This window comes from Nuphar pumila, chromosome 9, assembly GCF_984573655.1.
Source record: "Nuphar pumila chromosome 9, dmNupPumi1.hap1.1, whole genome shotgun sequence".
NCBI classification, from domain to species: Eukaryota; Viridiplantae; Streptophyta; class Magnoliopsida; order Nymphaeales; family Nymphaeaceae; genus Nuphar; species Nuphar pumila.
In genome coordinates, this window is record NC_143257.1 from 83,351,156 (window position 1) to 83,377,371 (window position 26,216).

Sequence of the window (26,216 nt, forward strand, 5' to 3'; positions counted from 1 at the left end):
GAGAAAAGAGTGAGAATGATGAAAGAATCTCAGTCATATCTGGCAGAATGGTATGTTCCGGACCACTGTGCTGATGTAAGGTCGAACTCTGGCACGACTCCTGATAGCAGCTACATCTCTATGTGCTTATGTCTTTGAGAAAACTGTCGAACACACCGCTCTGGATGATAGTAAGCACAAAAGAATGGACCAAGCAACTTGAATCTCTTGCCATATGCATAGGTGTATCTGGGAGGCAATAATTCTTGATCAAAATAGTCCCATACCACTTCTTCTTCCTGCAGATAATCGATCATGAATCGGTACTGCGCAACTGGAAGAAGTTCATTGTTGTTGTATCTGAACGGACTAGCTCTGGTCGGCACATGCTGAAGAAACCAAGACTGAAGAGCATAGGTACATCCCTCGACTAGGATGGACTCTCCAAGTGTGAAGCGGGTCAGTCCTCTGTATAGAAAAGCAAGCGCGGCCATGGCTATCGAGAGACGGCTGGTCTGTCGACTTCCCCATCTTCTCAAAAACTAAACTATTCTGACATCCACATAATTCTGTCCATCTGGAAAGAAAGCAAGTCCCACAGTGCACAAAACCATCGCATGCTGAATTCTCTCTTGAGTTGTTCTGGACAACGAGCTGACTTCTGCGAATTTTCCATACTGCCGGTAGATCTCGATCAGGCTCACGTACTCATTTCCATTTTCTTCAATCAATGGCCAAGACTTACGCCCTATCATGCGAGCCACAACATCTTTAGGCTCCAGACCCTTGACATTAATTAGAAACTGCTGCTCTAACGGATCTCCAGGCTGACCGGCTGGCTCAGGCAGTCCCATGATCTCTGAAAATTCATCCATCAGTAGTGTCATCTCGCCCCACGGAAACCAGAACGTGCAGGTACGCGGATTCCATCGCTCTGCCAGCGCATGGATTAGATTGTCGTTGACTGTCAACTTTCCCACTGCAGATGCTAGTTCCAACCCGCAATCGCTCAAGTGGTCTGGAAACATACGAGAGAAGTTTTTGAACCAGACATAGTACCACCGGGGGAAGAAGGGTCCGGTGCTAAGAGATCGATGCTCAGGAAGACTTTGTCGCACCTCGTAGGAGATGTGACCCTCAGGAAAAACAGAATCGAGCAGACTGGATGCCATTGGACTAAAAGACAAGAAGACTGGAATTAGACTTTGGAAAAATACAAGAATTTTGAAAATTGCAGGCAGGATAAAATGAAAGCTGAAAATTCGAAGTCCAGAGGAACGAAAGAATGGAAAATCTCCTGGAGTTTTGAAAGAAAAGGTGGATAATTTAGAAAAATCGTCCAGGGTTTTTGAGAAAAAGGAGATATTTCATAAAAGATGAAAAATGAGGTATTTTGGAAAATTGTTCGGTATTTTGGAAAAATTGAAAAAAATATGAGAAAATAAGGCAAAAGTGAATATCATATATTCAATTACAAACAATTATGCACATACAACAATCCCTAAGAAGCCAACTCTAAATGCATTGATTTTGAAAGAGCTTTAGGATCCTAATCCTGACTCTAGGCTCAGATTAACTGTGTCCAATCATGCTATGCCGATATACTCGAGCCGAGGCTCGATGTACGTGGCATAAAATTCATCTTCGGGTCTAGGCTTGTGTTTTCCTAACATCCTTGAGCGCCTGCCGATATACGTTGGACTATGGCCCTTGATACGTGGCAGGGGGCGTTAGCCCAAATAAGTGGCCCAGTTGTGAGGCTCTGTTCCGAACTATGGTTCTGGAAGAGAGCCTAGCAACGTGAAGACCGGGTAGACATAGGCGGGGTGGTTTTTGAAATATGATCACATGCAGACAAACAGAGGGCTCTAGGTCCTAAAGAGATAGAATTTTGAATTTTTTTGAAGAAGCAAACATTGTTTTCATACAAGTCCTAGATTAAGGAGTGTTGTATTTCAGACCTAAGTCTATGTGAGCATGCATAATTCTCCTCAATATGGTCCTACCAAACCATGCCTAATCTATATGCAATCCATGTCAGCTGGGTTCAAGTCTATGCTCCTAGGTTCACATGATATCAGAAATTAAAGCTGACATTCCATAGAACATAATTTTGATAATTGAGCTAAGTTAAAGCATATAATTGATCAAGCGAAGACAGGTCCCATCACGGTCGCCAAACCTATTATCATCGCAAAAAATTTTCCCCTCCCTTGCGAGAGAGAAACGAATTTCGCGAGTCAAACTCGACCAAAGTTTTGAAAATGGTTTTTGAAAATTAACTCGCCTCCGTTTTGAAAAATTGCGGGAAAATTCCGTGGAATGGGATCCGCCTGTCGGTACGAGGTTCAACCATTCCTGGCGCCTTTATCAGGGGTAATTGAACCAAGGATCAATTACGTGCTTTAACTTGACTCAAATATCTAAATGATGCTCTATTTTTCCTAGAATGGACAAAGAATCAGGCTTGTGCTATGGAATTTTGAAAAAATGCAAGTTTGAGAAAATATGATGTTTGCTTTGGAAAATTAAAATATGCTTAAAAATTGATTGAAAAAGTACTTAAAAATTGAATTCCTGGGAAAATCATTGAATTTCATTGGAAATCAGAAAGTGGATTGGAAAATGAATTCTCAATAAAACTTGAACTTTGGAAAATCGATTTTGAGATTTGGAATTTGTTTTTCTAAGAGAATGGATTTGAGAATTCTGAGAAAATCTAAGAAATTCATTGGGAAAGGACTTTTGAAATGGAAAATGAATTCTCAAGAAAACTGGAAAATCTGAGAAGATGGATTTCTGAAAACTTGGGATTTTGAAATTTGAGAATTTTAAAGCAAAGGAAAATCTTGATTTGAACTTGGGAAATGCTTTGAAATGTCATTTGAAAACTTGGGATTTTGAGAAAATCAGATCCTGAGAAAGACTTGGAAATTCTTGAGAAAACTGAATGTTTTTGAAATTGAAATTGGAAAATGAATTTGAAAACAATGAAATTTGAATAATATGAATGAATGAATATGAATTTGAAAAGGGAATTTCATTGAGGAATTGAGAAATCCTTTTGAAGTTTTGAAAAATGGAGTGCATTTTTGAAGTTAGCCTAAGTGTGTAGGCTGAATGTGGCTAATATGAAGATCATAAATCTTGGTTTTCTTCGTATTCTGACTATGGCCATAAATACGAATCCCACCGAGTTTATAAACTCCATAAGAGCTTGTGCACGTGCCATTCGTGTAAACCATAGTTGATTTGAAATAAATGTGCATGAATCATACATCAAATATCGAAATTTGCATAAATTAAACTATATGCAATGCAACCCTATTCTAAGCAGAAAAGTAACTCTTATTCCAAATTATTACATTTGAGGTTACATTGAATTAAAAAAAAAAGCTAAGTCTTCTTCTTGAATGTTTATGCAAAACTAGAAAACAAGGTTAGCACAAAAATGTAGTTTTTTCTGAATTTATCCAAAAATACGAGAAAATTATCGGATATTATTCAGATATAAACCCAAAATCATACCCCATTTGATATATACAAGATAAATAATGAATAAATTTCAAAAATAAACTTGAAAATTCAAAATTGGGGTCAAAATGACCAAAATGCCCCTGATGACCTTGAAATCAGGGTTTTCTGAAAGAAATTTTATAAATTTTGAAATTTTGAAAATAAAATGAAATAAAGCAAATACAATATGATGAAATATGATGATATGCATGAAAATTTATGGAATTAGAAATTGAAATTTCAAAATTATGGTCAAAATGACCAAAATACCCCCGACAACAAGACTATGGCCTTGAAATCAGGTTTTTCTAAAATAAATTTTGCAAAAATGGAAAATGTGAAATGCCAATGACATTGAAATTAACCCTAATATGATTCTACATGCTCATGTACATGATAAAAACCCTAAAATGGCGAAAATATCAAAAAATATCGAATTTAACCTGATTTTCGCCTGATTTTCGCTTCTGAATTTAAAGATAAACTAACACATGGAGCACATGAACTTGGAATTAAACTAAATTTGGCATGGACACCTAAAATAACCCTAAAAACAGAATGGAGCTCAAAAATCTATTTTTTTTGTATTTTTAAACATAGAATTTCAAATAAAAATCCTAAATTTTGTGATTTTTGCCTAAAATGTTGATTCTAAAGGAGATTTAGGATATCAAACTTCCATAAAATTTTCCCAAATTTTATGAGGTGATAGAGAACAGTAAGGCAAGGATTTTTGCATTTTACACTTTTTGGTTTTGACCTATTTTCGGAGCTGTACCACTCCGGCAAGTCGGATCGGAATCCGGCGACTCTAGGATTTAGGAGAAACAGACAGGTTTTGGTAGAAAACATGGAAAAAATGACAGACAGATGGGAAAAAGGCTGAAATTGTGGTAAAATGTCCCTGACAAACATAGAAAGATTTGATCTTTTGACACCATTGGGATTTGGGTTATGGTTTGAAAAAGGCCATACTGTTATCAGAGACCTAAATCTCTGAGGTTTCTGGACATTAGAATCTGTTAGACAGAAAGAGAAAATTCGAGACAAATAATGAAACAGATCAAAAAATTCCCAATTTTTGGGAAATGACAGGAAATTGCGTTAGAAACAATTTTCATGTTGAAAGTTTTTGCAGAAAGGTTACATATTGGATGGATTCGGTGCATTAGGTTCTGTCTATACCTTGACAAAAGAAAATCAATATTTTCCCAGAGGTCTGAGAAATCCGATTTTTTACAGAAGTCCAAACTGCTTGGAAAAACCTAAAATTTTCCAGATCATTAGTAGATTCAATCATGAATTCACTGTGATTTTTTTAAGACAATTCGAATCTCCATAGAGGGTGGTGACGGAGGTTCTTGTCTGCAAAAACTGGACATGAAATTTCGGGAGTATGGAAAACCCAATTTATGTTTTGCTTTTTAAAATGGGGTTAAAGAACTCAAATTGATCTAGGTTTTTGACAGGGAATCAAGGATAAATGAAATCACTCACAAACAATTTTTTTAACATTTATTGACAAATAATTAGACCTAAAATAATGACTAGAGTTGTGTATAAAATCAAAACCTACAAACTAAAGCAAAGTACTTATAAAACAATGAAATTATCTTAATAAAACATCTAAAATGCATATTTAACCACGAAAATAAAATAAATGCAGGGATGTACGAATCATATGTTATTTCTTTGGCTATGAGAAGGGAAGATCCGGTCCATTCATTGGACGGATCGTTTTCTTTCAATAGCAAATGTACGATATATACATATATATAAATGAAAACAAACATGTAGTATAGAATGAAGATCTTGATGTAATGGTATAAACACCCCAAATTTTCACTCACCTTCTTGACATTTCCACCAATCATCACATTTCGGTTCTCCAGAACCAATGAAGGGCAAAATGGTCATTTTCCAAGATTGAACCTTGCAGAAAGTCCTAAATTCCATTCTAGAGTCTCAAAACTTCTCTATTTGGACTCAGAGACATCTTCAAACTGCAAATCTTCAAAATCTCATGCTTAACCAGAAGTCAGGAGTTTCAAATTCAAATTCAGAGTGGCAATTTCATAGAACATGTCTTTGCATAACATCGCATGAGCATTCCATATCACCTCACTAAAATTCCACTAGAGGGGGGGTGAATAGTGAAATACGATGCAAATTGATAAAATAAAAAAATAAGGCAATAAGGCACAACACAATAAACACATGATTTATACTGGTTCAGTCAAAACCCTGACCTACATCCAGTCCCCAAGCAAACCACTTGAGCTTTCCACTATAACATCTGAGTTACCAGATAAATAGTACAACACCCTCTTCCTCGGAGGTCTTCTTCTCTCAACAGAGAAGGGGCACACCCTCTTCCACAGAGGTCTTCTTCTCTCAACAGAGAAGGACAACACCCTCTTACACAGAGGTCTTCTTCTCTCAATAGAGAAGGGCAACACCCTCTTTCTCAGAGGTCTACTTCTTTCAACAAAGAAGGAATACAGTGAATAACAGAAAGTTACAATACTTTCTATAGAACCTTCAGAATGATATGAATGCACGAATGAAGGATTCTCAGAATGTTCTGTTCTTTTCACTCAGAAGATACTCTTTGTCAAAGAGTTATTCTTGACTTTTTCTCTTTCTTTTCTCTTTCTTTTTCTAGGCTCTCTTTCAAATATCGAATAGAAATTTTTCTCGTTGTAAGCTCACATGTCCATTCCTTGTGCTGAATAGTTTATTTGAGTGTGTTTATATAGCTTTAAAAAAGTAGTCGTTACTTTTTGAAATCGTAGCCTTTTTGAGATGTGAAATGTCATGTCATTTCAAAAACATCTTTAGAGAAATTCGAGAAAGTCTTCTTTCCATAAAAGTAAAATATAGGGTACACTAGTCGTAATATTTTAGGTAATATATATTTTATGTAAAAAGTCTATTTCTTACAATAGTACATTGAACGTTGGATTGTAGGCTGTCATGTAGTTTTGTTATTATCCTAATTAATGATTGTGGTACATAAGTACTTCTTTACTTAAAATGAGTGTAAGTACAATAAATGCTTTGAGATATTTATTTGTACATAGTCATATCAAGAGTTTTCTTTGTGTTTTTCAAAATCTACAAAGAGAATGAAGACTTCAAGTAAGTCGACATTCTTGAGAAGGATATTAACAAAGATTTCTTACAGGAGGTATTTAATGCTATACAAAGAGAATGATGACTTCAAGTAAGTCGACATTCTATGGGTTTGTAAAAAGGTAACTAGAGTCTTTTCAAAACATATTATATTTGTTTTTCTTTGTGTAGCCAATTTCATGTTTTGTCTTTTTCCCATATTTGAAATCATTTCTTTAAAGAAGGTAACTAGAGTCTTTTCAACAAGTATTATATTTGTTTTTCTTTGTGTAGCCGATTTCATGTTTTGTCTTTTTCCTACTTTTAAAATCATTACTTTTCAAGTTGTCTTGTATATGATATAAGGTACAATTATTACATTTTGAAATCATGTCAAAATACCTTTTTCATAAAGGGTTGTAAGAAGGTACAATTATTTGTTTTCAAAAAGGAGCTTTTTGAAACTATCGTATACTTTTATGAAATAGCTTTTATGAATGAGTGTGTAATATGCAATATGCATGCTTCTGAAGGTTCTGTTACATATGACTCTAAAGAAGAAAAAATCTTCAACTTGAGGTAGCCGATCTCTTTAGATGGTCTTTAGGAATGCAAGGCTCAACAAGCTTTTTCTTCAAGGAGTATGATTGCACCATAGTTGTACTTGAACAAGAGGTCTCCATCCTTTTTGAGTGAGATATCCTTGCATCAAATACTCGTTAGATATATGGCAAAGCATATCCAGTCATAATATAACATTTTTCAAGAAGCCATATTATCATATCATATGAAATCAAATAAGACAATGTATCATATTATGTGACATCAAAACAAAGTTTCTCAACATTCTCCCCCTTTTTGATGATGACAAAATATGCTCCCCCTGTCAAAAAGACATTATGCATAGAAATAATACTTATCATAAAAATATTGAAAAATGTTAAATACGAGTATTTTTCTCCAATAATGGAGATAGGTTTTCTCCCCCTTTGTCATAGACAAAAAGGAAGGGATCAGAGTAAGAGAGTTATTACAGACCAAAATTAATTAAAGTTATTACAGTAAAAAAAATAAATTATTACAGTCCAAAAACAAATGAGTTTACTCCGAAGGTGGAGAGAATTGAAGTGAACGGGTGGCTTGATCCGGCTGGAGGGTCTGTAGAGTCTGCTGTAACGAGGCTTGATTGCGAAGTATGCAATCCTGAGAACGCTGGACATCCATGAGTGCAGAGAAGTAATCAAAGTTGGATGTTGGATCTTCTTTATCAGAGCCGGGAGGGTGCAGGGACCTTAGATTGAAGGAAGTAGCATTGAGGATCTGAGAGATATAGAGGATAACTTTATTTTGAAGGGGTACTTTGAAGTATTTTAAAATGGGAGTTATAAAACACCCGAAAAGAAGAGGCTTGATTTTTTTATAGCGAATAAAAAGGGCGAAAAGAATGTTGGACCAATTTATCTGAGTAGAACAAAAAATTGCGTAGAGGAGAGATATTTTTCTTGGCACTAATCCCTTGCGTGGAGGCTTGGGATAGATATTGTCGAGAAGAATCTGGGCAAGCAGTTGAGCATGAGGTTGGAGATTCCTCATGTGCCAGGGAAGGTGTGTGCAGTTGGTATAGAGAAGAATTTTTCGAAGTACTGAGCGGTCGAGTGGTACTATGTTGTCTAGGTCTATGCCGGTGGAAGGAAGGTTTAGAATTCTGCCTAATGAGGAAGCATTAAAGAACATCATGCGTCCTCGGACCTTGGTAGTGATGGTAGTTTGCTCATGATCAGAGGAAAAATTTGTGTAGAAGAGTCGGACGAGTTCGGAGTAGAAGGCAGCTTGGGATGAAGATCCTAGTAAGTGTTTAAGTTCGGGGAGAGATCTTTCTAGGTCAAATAATACGAAGTCTTCATAGTGAACCAATTTACCTTCATGAATTGGACGTGAGCAAAGTGAGTTGTAGTGGTGAAAGAGATCTGGATACCTTAGATCGGCGGTAGTGATTACATTGTTTGAGGAGGAAGCCATGGCAAGAGCTTAGGAAGAACGGGCAAGAGCTTAGGAAGAGAAAAAAAAAAACTTGGAAGGAGTAAGAGTTTGTAAGAGAATAGAGATATTCGTGGGGAATGAGATATGAATCAATCTAATAAATAGAAGGAGAAAAATAATGGTGATAAAAAATGAATGACATTGGAAGTGAAGGATTTTTAGATTTTAGCTGAAAGAGGAAATGCGTGAGTTGTAAAATAAGACGCTTGTAAATGACAAATCAAATCAATTTTGGAAGATAGGGTATTATATTAGTATATATGTTAAGAAGGACATAGTTTCGAAATAATTTTTCTATATATCTAACAAATTTACTATGGGCGAGTTTATTGAATAGTGAGAAGTGTCATGAATTGAGTATGGAGTGACATATTAAACTTAATGATTCAAGAGTTTTTAAAGATTTTCGTGAAGATCATGTAAGAAAAGTTATAAAGTGAATAATGGCCTAATAAGAACAAACAACTTTTCAAAGAATTTACTTTATGTGAAAGTATTCCAAATGCGTGAAGGATGAGTTTGGAATAGGACAAACAGGAATATATGAGGGGATGCAATAATTTCTTATTTAAGAAGTGTATATTTTGGTATATGTGAAAGGAGTGTGAATAGATATAAAGAAGGGTGATACGGATATGTAGAGAAATGAGAGTGGTCATAAAGGACAACAATCACTTGATGTTAGATAGAAGATGTATGACATAAAGTGAAGTTATGATAGACAAGAAATTAAGTTTTGCTTAAGGACAAGGTTTTAATGAATCTCGATTGGAGAGAGATATAAAATATATGAGAGAGTCATGATCACGGATGGAAAGTCACTTCGTATAATGTAGAGAGAGAGAGAGAGAAAAAAAAAAGGTGGTACAAATCGTACTTATGAGAATAACAGTAAAAAAAAAGGTGGAGTACAAGTTTTTGAAAAGAGGATTTGTAAACACCCCAAATTTTTCAAAATCTTTTAAATATTCCCTTATTTCCCCTAAATTCATTTTTTTTCGAGCAAATGAGTCATTTTTAAATCTAAATTCCAATTCATTTCTTAAGATTTATTGAAATTAGATTCATTTTATATGTTTAAATTGATTTCGGATCTGGATCCATTGTCCAGATCCAAATATAAGTCTCATTGTCCAAATTTTAAAACAAAACTATAGAAAATACCAAAAATAGTTTTAAATAGCTCGGACTGTCCATCTGACATCCGTTTGGATCCATTGCGTTGTATTTCTCAATTCGAGTATCAAAACTCGAACATTTTCTCAAAACCTGGGTCAAGAATCCCTTTTTCTGAAGAAATTCTCTCGAAATGGACTAAAATTCTCAGAAAAATACTTTTGTAAATATTCCTTAGAAAAATATAAAAATTTAGTATTTAAAACTTAGTTTTCTTTTAAACTCTTAGCTTTCTACTACAAAAATACAAAAAAATGGAAAAGCAATATGAAAATAAAAAATTGAGGAAAAGCAAATAGTTTTTAAAACTTGAAAATGGAATTTTTGCCAAAAACCTCCTTTTTAACCATTTTTTTAAGAAAAGTTCTGAAAAGGAGCCCCCCCCTGGGAATTTTAGAAAATCTCCAACAGCTTCTTCCCGCGCACTCGCCTTCTCCTACCACTGTCGTTGATCTTCAAACAAACTTCTCATTTTCTACCTTACATCGACAACTGAACTTGTCTGGAACCATCATCTTTATCTTTAAAAAGGAAGCATACATACGAAGCAAGGGGTCGTCTTCTACCCCTCCACCTGCTTCTCCTTCACGGATCCGTTATCACCCCTGCATCTTCTTCCCTTCGATGACTCTTCCTTCTCCTCCCTTCAGAATACCTGCAAATCGGAGAGGATCAAGCCCTCCTGCGAAGCTACAGCCCACAGGTGGCGTTACTCCATCCTAAATCAAAACCCATCGAGACCCCGTTCTCACCCCAGCACCCTTCTTCACGATCTCATTACTGTGTTTCACCCCTCCAATCAATCGAAGGGAGCCCTCCAAAGCTTCAGGAATCAGGTAAGAGTCATTCGTTTTCTTCTCCCAGTCTGAATTCTTTTTTTTTTATATATGCACCTTCTGTAAATGTCATTTGCTCATGGCAACTTCGATCCGCATAGGTGCAACATCAACGGAATCCATCGATTCCAACATCTTTTCCTCTCTTTTGCATTTGATCTCTCATTTAAAAGCATTGGATGACCTTTTATCCGCACTAATCTGTTGGGCTTTTATTTGTTTTTATATTGAATGTCGCTATATACGATTGTTCATGATATCTTTAAACATTCGTTTTCATCCCATAGCTTACCCCTTTTCCCTATTTTCATAAACCTCTAAGTTATTTTAATCAATTTATAAGCAAGCCTTCTGTGTAATGTTGAGCTACGCATGGTAGAATCAGCTTACCAATGGCGACATCAACAGGAACATACCAATTCCAACATTCTCCTTCTCATTCTGTAATTTATTTATTTCTTGTTTTGCTCATAATGATGGATTCAAGAATTCTATGTAGATCACACAAATTTTGATTTGATTTTTGTTTACGTTACTCATTGTAATGTTTATTTTTCGATCTTACAATCCTATCGGATTAATCTTAGCAGCATCTTACCCCTGTATTCATCGCCCATTTCTCTTTCCTATTTTGATTTTCATTTTTTTTTTACACTGTTTATATTGGATTTTTTACTTTGATGATATCCAGCCATGTCTTATTTATTTAATTTATTCTCATTGCGATCGCGCTACATTATCTGCCATATTTCTGTTTAATTTTACTCGACCCATTGACAATCATCGCCCTGTTCCTGCATTTTGTTAATTTCCTGAATATTGGCATATTTCAAATAACATTACACCCTCGGGGTTTTTTGAGATTGGATTGATCCTGGACAGTAGCTGGTCTGAAGGAGGCTAATCCCTTCAAATACTCAGGGAACCAAAGGGACTACAAACATTGTGGGACTGATGACAGTTGGCTCTCTGGAGTGTTGCCATATACGTTCCCAATTCTTCCCTTCGAGATGCGTTAGTTTAAACTTTTTTTTTTTAGAAGTTTGAAATTAATGCTATTTTCTGATGGGTCGATACATGTTATAGCATCTATTAGGTCGATTGAAACTTCATTTTTTTGTGTTCTGCATCCTGCACCCTCATCACTTTCATGATGTTCTGCATTATTGTCATGTTAAATTACTAGTTAGATTTTTCACCCAAATTTTTCTTTCCTGCGTGAACTGTCATTCAGACTATCACCGTCTGTATCTAGGTATTCACCTGTGTCCTATGCCACACTCTGCACCGCAACACATACTTCCCCACTTTCCATCTTCACGTTCTGTAAGATATACACTGCGCTTTCTTCTAACAAAAAAAAAATCACAAACACATCTCCATTGCATCGTGTATGTTATTTCCACAAGGTGTGCTGTGTTCCTAGATTTTCTGTTTTCTTCACATTTACAAGCATATCTCCAGTACCTCAATACCCTTCGATCCAGCGTTGGTGATGATTTGCCAGGAATTTTTATTGTTTGTTCTACCTCTGAGAAAGCTGGGTGGAGTAGGAGAATGGAGACGAACGTGTGGATCTTTATGAGGCCCGTTCTTCCATGACGAAAGGGTGTGGATATGGATCACAAATTTTGAATAGCCTTTTCAGACCAGGCAAGATTGTTGAGCCATCGTGCTCGTCTGAGGATGGTCAATGAGAAGTAGGAATTTTGTAGATTATACCTACAGTAATTAGATGTTCATAGTCTCAGTGCTAGATATAATAATATTATATGAGCATCGATTCATTCCAGTATGTCCTCAGATCATATTTGCCTGAATGCTCAAACCATCAAACCCACTGATTTTTTTTTCTCTCTGCTGTAAATTCTGTTTATATTCATGACAACCATGGACTGTTATAATTTTTTTTCTGTATTTAGGACACCAGCATATCGCAGTGTAAGCTAGTATGTCACAAAATGGAGATTTAAATTTTGTGGTTCTGTTTGTTGATTATTCAGCAACTGCTAATGACAATATTAGCTGGATGGCTCCAAGCTCGATTGGCATGGGGATTTTGTAACTAATTACTAATGGGCCTATTAGTAGTGTGATCATCGCAAAATTTTTCCTCCCTTGTGGTTTCTCTCTCTTCCTACTCTTTTTCTTTTCTAACCTCTATTCTCCTCCTTTTTGAAGGGAGAAGGATAAAAGAAAGAAAAGAAAGAGAGAAGAGAAAAGAAAGAAAGAAAGAGAGAGAAGAGGAACTATTTTGCGGGTTTTCACTTGACCTTTATTTGAAAAATATTTAGAAAATAACTTGCCTCCGTTTTGAAAATTTGCGAAAAAAATGGAGAGACGGGATTCGCTCGTCGGTACGAGGTTCGACCGTTCCTGGTGCCTTTACCAGGGGTAATCGAACCAAGGATCGAATCTATGCCTTTTGCTTTGCCTAAATATAACCTAAGAATTTATTCTAAAGATCTAAATGCACAAAGAATCATGCTTGTGCGATGCAAGGATGAATGCTCTTTCGAAAATTGATTTAGAAATTTCCAAGTATTCTGAGATGAACTTGGCAAAGGAGTGAAGAAATGATTTAATCTAACTTAGAACTTTGAGATAGATCAGAGGAGTTCTAAGTTTTTGAAGTAAATCAGGATTGGAAGGATAAGTGGGAAAGGATCACTTGAAGCTTTGAAATGAAAGGAAATAAAGTTTCAAAGTCAAAAAATGGACTTTGAATTTGAATTTGAATTTAGGAAAGGAAATGAATACTTGAGATGGAATTGAATTTGGATTTTTAAGTTTGGAATGGATCTGAGATAATCAAATGGTATTTAAGAATAGAAATGGATTTAGGGAGTTTTGGATGAGATCTGAAAGTGGAATTGGATTTGAAATCTAGAATTGAGAATGGAATTGGATCTAAAGATGGATTTAAGATCTGAGATCTGAGATCCGAGATAAAATTGGGTTCTGGATCCTAAGATGGATTTAGATCTGAAGTCTGAGACCCAAATGTAGAATTGGGTTCTGGATCCTAAGATGGATTCGGATCTGAAGTCTGAGATCCAATGTAGAGTTGGATTCTGGATCCTAACATGGATTTGGATCTGAAGTCTGAGGTCCAAAGTAGAACTGGATTCTGGATCCTAACATGGATTTGGATCTGAAGTCTGAGATCCAAAGTGAAATTGGATTCTGGATCCTAAAGGGGATTTGGATCTAAAGTCTAAGATCCGATGTAGAGTTGGACTCTGGACCCTAAGATAGATTGTGGATCTGAAGTCTGAGATCCAATGTAGACTTGGGTTCTGGATCCTAAGATGGAATTGGATCTGTAATCTAAGATCCAAAGTGAAATTGGGTCCTGGATCCTAAAGGAAATTTTGGATCTGAAGTCTGAGATCCAAGGTGAAATTTGGATTCTGGATCCTAGAATGGATTTTGGGTTTTTGAAAGTCCAAATGAGACTTTTGAAAATGGATCTGGGTTTTGAAAACCCGGATTGAATTTAAAATTCAGGAAGGGTCAAGCTTTTGAGATTCATAATCAATCTCAAACTTTGATTTTTGAATTTTGAAAATAAGCTTGGTTTTGAGTTTGAAGATGAATCAGAAGTTTCAAACTTAATTTAAACTTTGAATTTTCATTTAGATTTTGGAATTCTGGATATATAAGTGAATTCTAAAGTCAATTTGGACTTTGAATTTGAAGTTAGAATTTGAATTTTGGATATAAGCTGATTCTGAAGTTTCAAAGTCAAATGGGACCTTGAAATTGAATTCTTGAATCCTTTTGAGAAATAGAGTTGAATTTGAATTTATGAATAGGATTTGATATGAGAAATGAAGGAAAGAATCACTTGAATTTATTAAAAAGAATTTTAAAAATATGATGCAATTCTATCCTAAATGATGAATGAATTTAAATTTTTGAAATTGGATTTTGAAAAGCTATTCCATTCTTTAAATGAATTAAAATAAGATTGAAGATATAATACATCCTTGACTATGGTCATTGAATGTATTATATAATAATCTATATTTAAATTCAGGTGAAGAATGAAACACATTTGGTGCTTTTATAGAATTTAAAATGAAATTAACTCTCAATATACCCTGACTATGGCCATTGGTATATATTTTGAATTAATTTTAAGTTAAATTCTGATAAAAGAAAAATATTTAAGGAAAATATGATGAATTTTGAAAACGGATCCAGTGTGGATCCGATGTTATTTTGTAAAAGATAAAAATACTAAGTTTTGTCCACACCCTGACTATGGCCATTGATGTGGATCATCAACTTAGGATTGATTTACCTCTTACGAAATGATGCACGTGCCATTCGTGTTTCACCATTGGTGTAGTTTTGAAAATAAAAGAGGAAAATGTCATGAATCAAGCAATTCTAGAAGATATATACATGCTCATTCATTCTATTCTAATACAAAGAATGTAAATTTTCATTGTATCTAGTTATTACATTGTCGGATGGAATTTAAACTCAAATTCCTAGACTAAGAAGAGAAATAGTCTTGATCCCTGCAAACTCAAGTTAACATGAGAGGAAAACGTATATAGAAAGTAATAACATCACATTGAATCTTAAGATCATGCTAAAAGGAGTTGCAAGACAAATGATAAAATGTACCTTAAGACACTGAATATCAGAATATACATATAATGTCCTAAAATAATGGTGAAGACTAGTTGTTGAAACATGTGAATGTCACCCTAACAAAAAAAAAATGCAATGTTTGTATTTGATGGTGTGGTATATACATCTAAATGGCATCACAAAGGGGACAGCTGTATACACATTTGCAATATGCAAATACTTGTGTAAATACATACACTGAAAAGGAAGTATGATACAAGTATATAAAAAAAATGAAGATGTACAAATATGTATGCTATGGTAGACATATGGGTGAAATGATGATATTAGGAGTATGACATGAATGCAGGTAATATAGGGACTGGCGCAACAAGGTGCTGCTGGAATAACCTGGAATGCACTGGCTTCCCTTCTTGGCTATGAAGATTGGTGAGTTTCAGCAATGCTGGTAAGTTTAGCACCCATGTCTCTTCTAAATTGTTGTTGGTGCCGAGTCAATTTTTAATTCATTCACAAATGAACCATTCTCACAGGATTTTCAATACACAGACTGTGAATCTTACTGTGATCCCATTCAGAACAGAGATTATGAGTCTATCAATGATTTCAATTCAATTCTTAAGCCAATTTTACTGCAAACTGAAAACACGCAGTGGTAACAGATTTCAAATGTAATATAAAAGGCAATGATGCTAATTTGCAGAATTAAGCTAACTTGCAGAAATTCAAGACATCAACAAAATGGATAATACAAGGAATGCAGTCCTGTAAACACATAGTAAAGTCATGTAAAACAGAAAATCATATAAACTACTATATGACGAAACAAGAAATCAAAACAAGAAAGCTACTAACTGAAGAAACAGAGAAGTTAGGGAATAACAAAACGGAAAAAAAAATGAGATCAGATTTATGCTAGAATGGAAACAGGAAATGAAGAATTGAAATGCCGTTGGTGCTGTGGCAAAGATGCATGGTGGCTGTAAAAACTTGCTGCCAATAAACAGGGGCTGTTATGTAGGCATTACACAGGGTGTTGTGTGAGTGTAATGATGTGTAAAGGGGTAAGTGCAATGCTAAAGACCAATGTTTAAAACCTATAAACAAGCTGAATCTTAACTACAGAATTTTTTTAGTTTTTTACACTAGCCCTAACAATAGGATTAACTTGTATCATCTAGATTTGCTTCTTACCGTATTTTATATATGAACCAGAATATTCCAAGTAGATTCGGCACCTAAAGCTTAAGTAATGCTTCTAAGAGTGTGCCATTACAAACTATAGATAAAATCTAATTTCAAAACATAAAAACTAGTAAAAAGAGGTAATGTACATACCTGACATCAGAGAAAAAGGACATACGGATGATATGATATATGCTGAAATTACCATGCCAAAGGGGTGGATGAATCGTTGGTGTAGATGCCAATATGTTGCTGTGAAAATATGACTGAAGGCAAGATGCAGGTGGCAGGGCAAAGCGTAGGGCGGCTGCTAACTGAATTTTGCCCATTTCCAGTTTTTGCAAGAAGGACAATATAGCAAGATTGTGCAAGTAAGTTCACTAAGAAAGTCACATACTGATTCATTGTTTGTTGAACAGATGTGCAACGTCTTCTGCAACATGTCACCAGTACTTCTCTAACTACTCTCATGATTTCGGCAGTTCCAGTCATGAGCTAAGGGCTTCTTACGCAGGGATGGGAATTTGGAGTTATAGGCAGGAGAGAATATCAGCTTCAATACTAAATGTAGGCTTCTTCTGCTGCTCAGACTTCAGTCTCCAAATTTCGTGAAAAGAAGACCACTTGGATGTATCTTCTCCTCACGATTGCCTATTTGTATGTGTGACCCAATCACAACTGCATTGTCTGGCAACTTCTCGAGCTTGTTCTTTGAGAGTGGTACCAAAACCTGAGTTAACAACAATAGATCTCTCGATCTTTTTCAAAATAGTATCAGGGGACCATTTTTACTTTCACTGGGAACAACCTCAAATAATGCACTGATGGCGAGCTTGTCAAATTCTTCACCAGCAAGATTTTCTAGATGTAGAAAATCAGCAGAGCAGAAGAAACCACGACTTTATTCCCAATGACCACCAAGGTCATTCCCCTTTGAAAATGGCTTATCAAATATAATACCCACTTTGGAGGATGCATTTCCTTTAGAATCAAGAACCACTCTGTTTCTACTACCATAGGAAGGACCCCTTTAGAGGAGTATGAAGTGAGGAATATGAAGGAATTGCACCCAGGAATTTCATTCTATCATCTTTTTTTTTTTTTTTGAATGTATAATTCCTTGATCCCTTTTTCTGTCTTTTCTCACTATCACGCAAAATTTCATTAGGCACCATTCTTTTGTTTGTCTTAAGATCGCCATGTTGCAACTGTTCATAAGTATTGAGGAATGAAGTTTGATGGAAGCTCCATTAAACAGTTAAGCTCTGGTAGGGAATAAGAGTGCAACTCAAGACACACGTTCAAAAGACTCTCCAAGAAAACCAAATTTCTCAAATGCACCAGTGACTTTGATTTTGCTTCCACCTTCATAACATGAGTAAATGCAATCCTTTTTGCTCCAAGAGAGCCTTGATTAGTCAATCTGACAATCCAACCAACTCAGCATAAAACAGGACCCGAAAGCAGAGGAGATACTTTGCTAGAGTCAAGTGCTATCTTCAGCAAGTCCAAAGACTCCTCATGGCTTGTCTTCTGAGATGCGAGCATGCTTGGCAAAGCATTTACTTCACCCAAAACTCCTTTGAGGATATCAATTATCCTCCTTCTTTCATATCTCCCATTGAAACCCCTCCAATTGATGCATCACGCAGATCCCCATCAGTCATATACACAGTATGTTAGAATTCAAAAGAAACAACGTGATCAGATATTTGTCAAAAATTGAGAGATCTATTACAGTAGATGACTAAGCATAATCAACATAAGAGAGAAATACAAGTACAGAGGATTAAAGCATATGAAATATACATACTAACTCTCCCTCTTAACCTTTAGCAGGTAAAATTCTGTGGTCCTGACGATTTCAACTCCAGAATTCTCTGCAACATCCATGTACTGCAGATTTCGAACCATGATAGGAGAGTCTATCTGTTGAGTGAATATATGGAAATTGGATTTTCGATGTTTATATACCAATTCAGCAGGTCAATTCCGCAATTTTATGCTGCCAACTGACAATTTTTTTTTTTTTAAAGATGTACAGCTTAATAGACTCTCACTTGCTGTGCAGCACAGAGGGGTTATTAGTCTGCAAACTCAGGAAAATTCCATATCACCGCAAGATCTGCTCTTGTAGCCATCTCAGATAGATATTGCAACAAGTCTAAATGGGTCTTGAGAGATGATATCTAATACATATCAAAATCCGATGAATGTAAAGAGATTGAAAAATCTAAGGCATGGTTGACATCAAAATGCAACATATGAAAGGTCAATCGGATGTGATTCAATATAAACTCGAAATTGAAGAATTAAAAAAAAAAAACCCACGAAGATGAGAAGTTCACCCATACAGCAAGCAATTAAATGTAATGAAATTCAACCACAAAAACGAATGAAACGCGATGAATAAGGAATGAACAGAATGTGGTCCAGTACATATTGAAACCGGAGCTCAAATGTGAGTATATTCTTCAAAGGTAAGTTCAGAAATAAGAATAGAACATTAGAATAATAAAAAAAAAATAATAATAATAAATAACAAAACAGAAATGCAAATGAATTTGCAGAAATATAAAGCAAGAGACACTGAATCAGAACGTAAGCATAAGTCCTAGCTGGATATGAATCTATGCTCATAATGGAGTTTAGAGAAAGGGATATATACATTCAAACAGAGACTGCTGTAGAAAGGAGAAAGATATAAATCCAGATTATACAAAAAAAAAAAGATGAAGATAAAGAAAAGAAAGAAAAAAAAAAGTGTTGGAATGGAAATGTTTCATCTATATTGCACAGGATGGGTCGACCCTGCTATATGCAGATCGACCCCATCGATCGTGCTTCTTTAAAAAAAACCATTAGATAACAAAGAGAAAATAAGAAAAAGGTGGAAAGGGCTAAAAAAAAAATGTAAAAGGCAAAGAAAATACTCGCAAAAAGGGAAGAGGACAAAGGTTACTTACCTGAATTTTGCAGAAACTCCGAGGGAGGAAGGAGGAAGATGATGGGGATGAGAGACCATGGTGGGTTGAAACTGAATGAAGAAGAAAGAAGAAGGGGGAAAGGTAAAAAAAGCGGTTGAAAGAAAACGAAGAGGGGAACATGCGGGGGTGAGGGCGGATCCGGTTTAGGGTTTCTTGAGTCCCCTTTTAAGGAGGAAGAAGGAGGATTCGGGAAGGAATCGATTGAAGATGGAGGGCGATGGAAGGTGGAGGTTGTGGATGGGTGGCTTGTGGATGGGTGGCTTGCGGAGGAGGGTTCGGCTATGGAGAGGGAAGGAGGGCGGCGGCTGATGGGGGCTGAGGGAGAGAGAAGCGAGAGTTAGGTTTTTGAAAACCCTAACTCGACTTTTTAAACATCGAGAATCAGATTTTCAAAAAAAAGGCCTCTTTAAAAAGTTTTCTCTAAAACGGGTTTCTAAAAACCGTTTTGCAATTTTCTTCATTTATTTTTTATTTTTTTGGTTCTTTTCCGAGTATTTTGATTTTTTTGTATTTTTGGAATAAAAATCTGAGAAAATAAAGACTAAACCCTAAGTTTTTGTATTTTTCTAAAAAGAATATTTACAAAAGTATCTTTCTGAGATTTTTAGACCATTTTGGGAAAATTTCTTCAAAAAGGGGTATGGACCTAGATTTTTAAAAAAATGTTCGAGTTTTTACACTTGAATCGAGAAATACAACATGATAGATCCAAACGGATGTCAGATGTACTGTCTGAGCTATTTAAAAACTATTTTTGGTATTTTCTATAATTTTAATTTAAAATTTGAACAAGGAGATTTAGATTTGGATCTGGGCAATGGATCCAGATCCAAAATCAATTTAAACATATAAAATGAATTTAATTTCAATAAAACTTGAGAAATGAACTGGAATTTAGATTAAAATGACTTATTTACTAAAAAAAAATGAATTTAGGGGCAAAAGGGGAATATTTAAATGATTTTGAAAAATTTGGGGTGTTCACAAGTAGAAGGCGTCCTAACTCCTTCAACTTGTCGAATTCCTGCCGGGATTGAGATCCTTGGCACCCATCCACAATACATTTTAGAAACCGGATTTCTGATATCACTGTGAAATACATCAAGATGATCAGTTTTAAGTCTGTCTCCATCATGTTAAGACCCAATCCAGCCTCACTTATATTTGCAGCAGCAATCCCAGTTCATTACCAATATGATATCTATGTCTTGTGGCTGAGGCAAAGTGGCCTGATGTGATCATCGCAAAATTTTTCCTATTCTCTTGTGGTTTCTCTCTCTTCCTTCTCTTTTCCTTTTCTAACCTCTATTTTCCTCCTTTTTGAAGGGAGGAAAATAAAAGATAGAAAAGAGAAAGAGAAAAGAAAAGAAAAGAAAGAAAGAGAGAAGAGAAACTATTTTTCGCGGTCTCACTTGACCTTGATTTGAAAAATATTTAGAAATTTTAACTCGCCTCCGTTTTTGAAAATATTGCGGGAAAATGGAGAAACGAGATTCGCTCGTCGGTACGAGGTTCGACCGTTCCTGACGCCTTTACCAGGGGTAATCGAACCAAAGATCGAATCTATGCCTTTTGCTTTGCCTAAATATAATCTAAGAATTTATCCTAAAGATCTAAATGCACAAAGAATCATGCTTGTGCAATGCAAGGATGTATGCTCTTTTGAAAATTAGATTTGGAAATCTCCAAGTATTCTGAGATGAACTTGGTAAGGGAGTGAAGAAATGATTTAATCTAACTTAGAACTTGAGATAGATCAGAGAAGTTCTAAGTCTTTGAAGCAAATCAGAGTCAGAAGAATAAATCTTGATTTTGGGAAAGAGAATGATTTGAAGCTTTGAAATGAAAGGAAATGAAGTTTCAAAGTCAGGAGTGGACTTTGAATTTGAACTGTGAATTTAGGAAAGGAAATAAATACTTGAGATGGAATTGAATTTAGATTTTGAAGTTTGAAATTTAGAATGGATCTGAGAAAATTAAATGGTATTTAAGAATAGAAGTGGATTTAGGAACTTCAAATGGGATCTGGAAAGGGCTTTGGGTTTGAAATCTAGAATTGGGAATGAAATTGGATCTTAAAAATGAATTTGGATTTTGGAATCTAAGATCCAAAGTGAAATTGGATTCTGGATCCTAAAATGGAGTTTAGACCTGAAGTCTGAGATCCAAAGTGAAATTGGATTCTGTATCCTAAAGTGGATTTAGACATAAAATCTAAGATCCAAAGTGGAAGTTGAGTTTTGGATCCTAAAATAGATTTGGATCTGAAGTCTAAGATCCAATGTAGAGTTGGACTCTGGATCCTAAGATGGATTTGGATATGAAGTCTGAGATCCAAGGTGAAATTGGATTCTGGATCCTATAAGGAAATTGGATCTGAAGTCTGAGATCCAAAAGTGGAATTGGACTCTAGATTCTAAAGAGAATGGGATCCAAGATTTAGAATCCAAGATGGACTGGGGTTCTGGATCCTAAAATGAAGTGAATCTGAAGTCTAAGATCCAAAGTAGAATTGGGTTCTGGATCCTAGAATGGATTTGGGTCTGAAGTCTGAGATCCAATGTAGAAGTTGAGTTCTGGATCCTAAAATGGATCTGGAGTTAAATTCAGAAGATGAATCAAGAACTTTCAAGTTTAAATTGAACTTGAAAAATGAAATTTAAAATTTGAATATACAAACGAATTTCAAAGTCAAAATTTAGACTTTGAATTTTTGAACTTTGGAATTTAGAAGATGAATCAAGAGTCTCAAAGTTAAAATTGAACTTTGAGTTTGATTAGAGTTTTGAATATAAAAAGGAATTTGGAATTTCAAAGTCGAATTAAACTTTTGAAATCTGATTTGAATTTGAGTATAAAAATGACTTTGAAATCTCAAAAGTTAATTTGAACATTGAGATTGAAAATGAAATTGAATTTGAAAATGAAAGGATGAATTGGATTTTATAAGAATTGAAGATAGATTGAGGAAGATATTTACATCACTTGGAATTTTGAAAAAGGAATTTTGAAGACATGATGCAGTTCTATCCTAAATGATGAATGAATTTGAAGAATTTTGAAATTGGATTTGAAAAGCTATTTCATTCTTTAGATGAATTAAAATAAGATTGAAGATATAATACATCCTTGACTATGGTCATTGGATGTATTATATAATAATCTATATTTAGTCTTTAACAGGTGAGTAGGACATTCTCTAGGTCATGATAGAAAATCAGGAGAATTCATCTCAAGGTTCATTAAAGGAAATGATTTGTTGGTTGAGGCATCATCTTCAAATATGCATTTGCTAATCATTGAGCATACATACTGCCACCATACCCTACCATGTTTACATTTTTTAGTGACACACGCACTCATGGAATTCCCACCTTATCACCACCTCATTACACTTATCTACAGTACATCTTCAACAACCTCCAACATTCCTATAAGAACCCTATACATCTGACATCTACAACACATCATATTTACACTCTTCACTCACTTACAGCACATCATATTTACACTCTTCAGCATATCATATTTATACTCTTCACTCACTTACAACACATCATATTTACACTCTTCAGCACATCATATTTACACTCTTCACTCACTTACAGCACATCATATTTACACTCTTCAGCATATCATATTTATACTCTTCACTCACTTACAACACATCATATTTACACTCTTCAGCATATCATATTTACACTCTTCACTCACTTACAGCACATCATGCATTTGGGCATATTTACACTCTTCATTCATTTACAGCATTGCATCTCCTATGCAGCATCACCAATGCACCATTCACTGCATTTATACACCTATGCAACATCACCTAGGTATATTGCATTTACACATGCTGCTACCTTCATCATAACCTTCGGTTTATTCCACCCACAGCTGCACCTTTTGCACCCTTCACAATCCTTCACTTAGCTTTTTGTCCACCTATGTATGGCACTTTCATGTGCATCTCACATCTTATCAATGTACAACATCTGCGTGATGGGTCATGATTACTTGTGACAGATCACAAACTGCAGCAACTCTTTGACAATTCATGAATTGTCATGTTCTAACCCCATGGCATATAGGCTTCTCAACAGGCATGTGCATCTTTTTAGTATATGATATGCTTGTGCTCATTGGCATAATCATTGTATATACATTTTCCTTTCCTTTTTCATAAATCATCATATTACAATTTTTCAATATGACCTCTTAGTTTCTTTTCCATGTTCCATATTTTGTACTAACTTTGTTTTTAGGAAATATGTAAGGTTATCTTCCTTCTGAGTTTAGAAATCTTGTAATTACAATTTCATTCAAAACTTGTAATAGCTATATATTAATGAGAAATCTCCCTTTTCTGTATTAGATTAGAATAGAGGAGCATGTAAAATGCCATTTGTTTCATTATTTGCCTTTATTTCTTAAAATCTCACAATGGTGAAACATGAATGGCACGTGCACCATTTCGTAAGAGGTAAATTAATCCTAAGTTGATGATTTACATCAACGGCCACAGTCGGGATGTAAACAAGACTTAGGATTTTTATCTTTTACGAAATCACACTGGGTCCATACGGGATCCGTTTTCAAAATTCATCATTATTTCCTTAAATATTTTCTACTTTTATCAGAATTTAACTTAAAATTAAGTCAAAATATATACCAATGGCCATAGTCAGGGTATATTGAGAGTTAATTTCATTTTAAATTCTATAAAAGCACCAAATGTGTTTCATTCTTCACCTGAATTTAAATATAGATTATTATATAATACATTCCATGACCATAGTCAAGGATGTATTATATCTTCAATCTTATTTTAATTCATTTAAAGAATGGAATAGTTTTTCAAAATCCAATTTCAAATTCTTTAAATTCATTCATCATTTAGGATAGAACTGCATCATATTTTCAAAAATCCTTTTTCAAAAACTCCAAGTGATGTAAATATCTTCCTCAATCTATCTTCAATTCTTATAAAAACCAATTCATCCTTTTCATTTCCAAATTCAATTTCATTTTAAATCTCAAAGTTCAATTTAACTTTGAGATTTCAAAGTCATTTTTATTCAAATTCAAATCAGATTTCAAAGTTCAAATTGACTTTGAAATTCCAAATTCATTTTATATTCAAAACTCCAATCAAATTGAAAGTTCAAATTAACTTTGAATTTTCTGATTCATCTTCAAATTCAAAACCAAGTTTATCTTTTATCTTTAAAATCAAAGTTTGAGATTGATTATGAATCTCAATGCTTGACCCTTCCTAAATTTTAAATTCAATCTGGGTTTTCAAAACCCAGATCCATTTTCAAAAGTCTCATTTGGACTTTCAAAATCCGATTCCACTTTAGGATCCAGAATCCAATTCTACTTTGGATCTCAGACTTCAGATCTAAATTCAGTTTAGGATTCAGAATCCAATTTCACTTTGGATCTCAGACTTCAGATCCAAATCCATTTAAGATCCAGAACTCAACTTCCACTTTGGATCTCAGACTTCAGATCCAATTCTATTTTAGGATCCGGAATTCAATACTTCTTTTGGATCCCATCTTCAGATCCAATTCCATTTAGGATCCAAAAACTCAACTTCCATCTTGGATCTCAGACTTCAGATCCAAATCCATTCTAGGGTCCAGAATCCAATTTCACTTTGGATCTTAGATTCCAAAATCCAAATCCATTTTTAAGATCCAATTCCATTCCCAATTCTAGATTTCAAATCCAAAGGCCCTTTCCAGATCTCATTTGAACTTCCTAAATCCATTTCTATTCTTAAATACCATTTATTTTTCTCAGATCCATTCTAAGATTCAAATTCAATATCACTTCAAAACTTCATCTTCTTCTCTTAAATCCATGATTAAATTCAAAGTCCATTTCTGACTTTGAAAACTTCATTTTCAAAGCTTCAAATCATTCTTTCTCAAAGTCTAGATCTATCCTTCCAAACTCTGATTTACTTCAAAAACTTGAAACTTCTCTGATCTATCTCAAGTTCTAAGTTAGATTCAATCATTTCTTCACTCTTTTACCAAGTTCATCTCAAAATACTTGGAAATTTCCAAAACATTCTTTTCAAAAGAGCATACATCCTTGCATTGCACAAATATGATTCTTTGTGCATTTAGAGTAAGAATAAATTCTTAGATTATATTTAGGCAAAGCAAAAGGCATAGATTCGATCCTTGGTTCGATTACCCCTGGTAAAGGTGCCAGGAACGGTCGAACCTCGTACCGATGAGCGAATCCCGTCTCCCCATTTTTCTCGCAATATTTTCAAAACGGAGGCGAGTTAATTTTCTAAATATTTTCAAATCAAGGTCAAGTGAGACCGCGCAAAGGAGTTCCTCCTCTCTTTTTCTTTCTTTCTTTTCTCTTCTCTCTTTCTCTTTTCTTTCTTTTATTCTTCTCCCTTCAAAAAGGAGGAAAATAGAGGTTAGAAAAGGAAAAGAGAAGGAAGAGAGAGAAACCACAAGAGAGGAAAATTTTTGCGATGATCACAGTTTTGGCGACCGAGATGGGACATCGTCTTCGTTCGGTCGGATCTATGCCTTTGCTTTGCTTTTATATAATCTAAGTCTTTATTCTTCATATGTCAACTTCATTTCCATGCAAACCTTAGGAGCCTAGACTCTGTCCTAAAGCTGACATCATTGCATATAGGATCTAAGTATGGTTTGGTAGGACCATATTGAGGAGATTATATCCATGTTCACATTAGATTTAGGCCTTAAATACAACTCTCCTCAATTTTAGGGAT